Below are 6,298 nucleotides of genomic sequence, written 5' to 3' on the forward strand. Positions count from 1 at the left end.
GGCATTCATATGTATACACCATAAGAAAAAGCAAGCAAACAGGAATTCAAATAACCAAAGAAAATCAAGATCCAATACCCCACCATTCCACCTTCCTCTCTCCATCTCCCCACCTCCTTTTTAACCCTCCAAACCGCCCCCCCCCCCTCTCCCCCCACTGTTGACACTTAATATTTTTGAAGTAGTTGATGAACGGCTGCCATCTCCGGGCAAACCCCTCCACAGACCCTCTCAAGGCGAACTTTACCTTCTAAATTTGAGGATCCCTGCCAGGTCACTCACCCACACTCCTGGTTTTGGGGGCCCCGAGTCTCTCCATTCTAACAATGGCCTTTCTTTCCCCCTGGACTCTCGGGTCTTCTGACACGCCAAAAATTGCCACTTCTGGACTCAGGACCACCTTCACCCTCAAGACCTCTGACATAACGTCAGCAACCCCCTGCCAGAATCTCTCGAGCTTTGGAAAGGCTCAAAACATGTGGACATGATTCGTGGGTCCACCCGCACACCGCTCAAACCTTTCAAAAACCTACTCATCCTGGCCACAGTCACATGTGCCCTGGGGACCACCTTCAACTATAAAAGGCCTTCCATATGAAGAGGACGCATTCACCTCCTCAGAGCCTCCTTCCACTATCCAGCCTCCAACTCCCTCCCCAGCTTTTCCTCACATTTGCGATTCACTGCCCCTATCGGGGCCCCTTGCCAATCCATTAGCTCCTTATAGATTTCCGACACTCAGACCTCACTTACCCCTCTTTTTGACACCACCTTGTCCTGTAGCCCCAGTGGTGGCAGGTGGGGAAAGGTCGACACGTGCTTACTAAAAATCTGCAAATACCGGAACCCAGTCCCGCTGGTCGGCTCAAATTCCTCCATCTACCCCTCCAAGCTTGAAACGCTGACCTCGATGAACAGATCCCCAAAACTCTCAATCCCCACCCATGGCCACCCCTGGACCCCCCGTCCAGCTCCCCCCCGAAACAAACCTATGATTCCCACAGATCGATGCCCAAACTGAGGCCCCCTCCAGCCTCAGGTGCTGCTGCCACTGTTCTCACACCCTTAAGGCCATCACCACTACCGGGCTTGTGGAGTACCTGGCCGGTGAGAATGGAGAGGCTCCGTCAACAATGCCCCTGCGCTCAAGTTCTTGAAAGAGACTGCCTCCAACCCCTCCCATACCGACCCCTCCCCCATTACCTACTTCCTAGCCATGGCTATATTTGCCACCCATCAAGTTTGGAAGAGCCAACCTGCCCCCTCCCGCCCACTCTCGTCCCTGCTCCAGCGACACCTTCTTGACCCACGGGACTTTACCCACCCAGACAATCCCCCAAATCAGTGCATTCACCCTCCTAAAAAACACCTTTGGGATAAAGATCGAAGATTCTGGAACACAAATAAGAACCTCGGGAGAACTGTTATCTTCATCAATTGCACCCGCCCCGCCAAGGAAATGGGAGCACACCTCACCTCCTAAAGTCCCCCTTCATTTGCTCCACCCACTGAGCCTGATTCAGCTTCCCACCCCCGCGCCACCTGTCCAAATACCTGAAGCTTGCCCTCACGACTCTAAACGGCAACTCCCCCAATGTCCTCTCCTGCCCCCTCGTTAGGATCATGAAAGCCTCACTCTTCCCATATTCAATTTGTACCCCAAGACCCGGTCGAATTCCTCCAATATGTCCATAATTCCCCCAATACCTTCCAGTGCGTTTGATATAGAGCAATAGATCGTCCGCATACAGCGAGAACTTATGCTCCAACCCCCCCCCCCACCCCCGCACTATCCCTGCCAGTCCCTTTACGCTCTAAGTGCCATTACCAGTGGTTCAATCGCCAAGGCAAAGAGCAATGGGGAGATTGGGCATCCCTGCCTCGTCCCACGTTGCAACCCCAAGCTCACCCTGTTCGTCTGCACACTCGCTGCCGGCACCCGATACAACAGCCGGACTCAATCCACAAACCCCTGACCAAACCCAAATGCCCCAACACCTCCCACAAATAATTCCATTCCATCCAGTTGAAGGCCTTCTTTGCATCCCTGGTGACCGCCACCTCCACGCTTGGTCCCTCCGGGGGCATCATTATAACGTGTGATAAACACCTAATATTAGCCGACAGATGCCTCCACTTTACAAACCCCGTCTGATCTTCCCTATCACCCCCGGCACACAGTCCTCAATCCGTGAGGCCAAGATCTTGGCCAGCAACTTGGTGTCCACATTTAGCAATGAAATTAACTGGTAAGACCCACACTGCTCCGTGTCCTTATCTCTCTTTAAAATTAAGGAGATTGAGGCCTGCGATAATGTAGGGGGTACCATCCCCTATTCTCTCACCTCATTGAATGTCCTTACCAGCAGGGGCTCCAAGTCTCTCGAAAACTTTGAAGGAAATTCCACCAGTAACCCATCCCAGGGCCTGCCCTGCCTGCATTACCCCCATATGCTCCAACACCTCCACCAGCCCAGTGGGTGCTTCCAGTCCCTCTACCAGGTCCTCCTCCACCTTAAGGAATTACAACCCATGTAAGAAACGCCTCATTCCCTCCGGCCCAGCCAGGGGATCCGAATCATATAGCCTCTTATAAAAGTCCTCAAACAACCCATTCACCCCCACTGAGTCTAAGACCATGTTCCCCCACCTATCCTTCATTTTTCCAATCTCCCTCGCCGTCTCCTGCTTCCTCAATTGACGTGCCAACATTCTCCGCTCCTTTCCCCATATTCATATACTGCACCCCTGGCGCTCCTCAACTGTCCCACCATCTTACCCGTATATATATATATTTTTTTTTATAAATTTAGATTACCCAATTATTTTTTCCAATTAAGGGGCAATTTAGCGTGGCCAATCCACCTACTCTGCACATTTTTGGGTTGTGGGGGCAAAACCCACGCAGACACGGGGAGAATGTGCAAACTCCACACAGACAGTGACCCAGAGCCGGGATCGAACCTGGGACCTCAGTGCCGTGAGGCGGTTATGCTAACCACTTGGCCACCGTGCTGCCCTCTTACCCGTATATATGAGTCCAAACTCCATCTGGAGATTCTGATGCTCACTCAACAAACCCGCCTCCGAATACCTCCTATCCACCTGCAGAATCTTATCCACTAACCTCGCCATCTCCACCTGCTCCTTCTTGTCCCTGTGCACCAGGGCTTCTGGTGAAGACAGAGCAAAGAAAAAAACTGAAGTCGTGAACAAAGCAGTACAAAAATAATTCATTGAGGTGTGTGGCTTGCTTAATTGTGCCAATGCAAATCAGGATGTAAAGCTCACATGTGTTATATGCCGGAAGTTACTGGTAAATTAAAGTTTAAAACCCTCAAAACTTCAAAGGCTTGGTGAGTTTGAAGACAAAACTCTTAATTTTTTTCAAGTGATGAAGCAAGAATGTAAATGGTCAGCTGAAGTCCTCAGCAGAAATGTAGCATTTAATGACAAAGCAAGTGAGATTCTGAGGATCAAGCAGGCTCACCTGTTGCGTTAAAGACAAGAAATAATGATGTCACGAATGTCAGCTGGTTTGGGTTGGGAAGATTGGCTGGCCTGGATCACGATCGTCAGTCAGCGTGTGTCCTGAATGCTAGACAGTTAGTAAAACCGGGTCCCAGGAAGAAAAGTTTTAAAAACACTGCAATAGCCAATGCAGCACCACAAACTTCGGCCCAATCCGAAATTTTCCAATACCACCATCAAATAACTCCACTCCACCCAATCAAATGCCTTGTCCTCATCCAGCTCCACTACCACCTCCATCTCCCTCCCCTGTGGCGCAGATAGCCACATTCAACAACCTCCTCACATTCAAGGACAATTTCCTTCCCTTTGCGAACTACATCTGGTCCTCCCCAATCATCTTTGGGAGACACCCTTCTAACCTTAATCTAGCACCTTTGCCACTATTTTGGCATCCACGTTCAGCAGAGATATGGACCTATATGACCCACACTCCTTGGATCCTTATCCTTCTTTAGCAGCAGCGAGATGGTAGCTTGCACCATTGTTTGTGGCAAGACACCCCGAATCATCGCATCCTCAAACATTCCCACCATCAACAGCACCAGCCTATCCTTAAATGTTTTAGAAAATTTGGCCAAAAACCCATCAGACCCTGCCATCTTCCCTGCCTACACCTTCCAATCCTCTTCCCCCACTGGGTCCTCCGACCCTACCCTCTCTGCCTCCCCCAACCTCGGACACTCCAGACCACCCAGAAATTCGCTCATCTTCCTCACCCCCTTCAGTGGTTCTGACCTATACATGTTCCTAGAGAACACCTCAAACATCTTACTAATCTGTTCTGGAGCTACCACCAACTCCCCCCTCTATCTCGCTCAGTGCGGCCTCCCTCCGGAGCTGACTTGCCAACGTCCACCCTGCCTTCTCCCCGTACGCATAGACAGCTCTTCTCACCCTTCTCAACTAATGCAACGCTTTCCCCATGGACAATAGGTCAAACCTCACCTGTAACTCCTTTCCCTTTGCCAAGTATCCCGCTCCGGGTACCACACGTACCGCCCAGCCACCTCCAGAATCTCTTCAATTAGTCATTGGCATTCGCCCTTCTCCTCCCAGCCACCTTAGCCTTTACTAGATGACCTCCTCCCTCACCATCAGCTTGAGAGCCTCCCAGACCACTGACCTCCCTGAACCCCACATGCTCCTCAATCACCTTCTTATCTTGTCACAGAAGCTCCAGTCCACCAGTAACCCCACATCCATTCTTCACCCCGGCCTTTGAGCTGACCCCTTCTCCAAAACCACATCCATCCAATGCAGAGCTTGATCCGAGATCACAATTGCCAAGTATTCCGACCTCTTAACCCTAGCCAATAGCGCATTTCCCACCACAAAAAGTCAATCCTCGAAAACATCTTGTGCACCGGACAGAAAAACAAATAATCCCAATTGTTTGGGTGTACAAACCTCCATGCGTCCACACTCCCATCTCCCTCATGAGCCAACCAAATGCCTTCTCCACCCCATACCCCCCCCCCCCCCCCCCCAATCTGGGTCAGCGAGCGTGGCTGGCACCTGTCCACCTTCTGTTCAAACACCATTTCCAATGCCCCCTACAATCAGCTCATGGGTATCCAGATCAACAGTAACAAAAGGATGAGGCGGGTCTGGCCAGTTTGGCAGAGCCCAGATTAATGGTGATGGCAGACCGGAGGAGCAGGGGGTGGGGGTCGTGCGAGATCCCCGGTCAGAATGGGGACGTGGAATGTGAAGGGGTCCGGGGGTCCGGTGAAGAGAGTAAGAGTTTTGGCGCTTTTGAAGAGTATGAAAGCCGATGTGGTGATGTTGCAGGAGATGGCGCCCAATACTCTCTTCACAAACCCCGCATCATCCCAATTGAGGCCATATACACTTGCCAATGTCAGCAACCCCCCCCCCAATGCACCCATCATGATCACATACCTGCCCCCCTGATGAGCCACCACCTTCTCCAGCTGAAACCTCACCATCTTGCCCACCAATATTGCCACTTCCAAGCCCTACAGTCAAACTCCAAATGAAACATCTGACTCACCCAACCCTTCATAAGCCTCATCTGATAGTTCAACCTCAAATGGATCTCCTGCTACATCACCACATCGGCTTTCATACTCTTCAAAAGCGCCAAAACTCTTACTCTCTTCACCGGACCCCCGGACCCCTTCACATTCCACGTCTCCATTCTGACCGGGGATCTCGCACAACCCCCACCCCCTGCTCCTCCGATCTGCCATCACCATTAATCTGGGCTCTGCCAAACTGGCCAGACCCACCTTATCCTTTTGTTACTGTTGATCCCTCCACCCTCCCAGAATCCCCCCCCCCAGCCATTCCCTTTTGCAAACACCTCACCCAGTATTGATAAACTCCCCCCACCATACACACCTCCAAAGTCCATTGAAAGCTGCTCGACCAGTTCCAACGTTCCTTGCCCCTTCCCCCATCACACTCCCATTCACTAGCCAAACCTTGTTTGCTAGTTCAGTGGCCCCCGCCAGAGCTCCCCATCCTCCCCTCAGTAATCCGGCCCCACCTCGTTTATACCAAAGAACAATACAGAGCCACACCCATAAGGAAGAAAGAAAACCAGAACACAAAACACATGGAAACAAAACCCCTCCATTCAAGAAGCAGAGAAGCAAAACCCCAATCAAATTTTAAAGAAACCGCCATAAGAAAACACAATCCCCGTCCAAGTCCCAAATCTCATCTCAGTCCCAGCCCTTCAACCTTAACAAACGCCTGCACCGCCTCCACAGTCTTGAAATAAAAATCCCTCGAATTG

This window comes from Scyliorhinus canicula, chromosome 7, assembly GCF_902713615.1.
Source record: "Scyliorhinus canicula chromosome 7, sScyCan1.1, whole genome shotgun sequence".
NCBI lineage: Eukaryota > Metazoa > Chordata > Chondrichthyes > Carcharhiniformes > Scyliorhinidae > Scyliorhinus > Scyliorhinus canicula.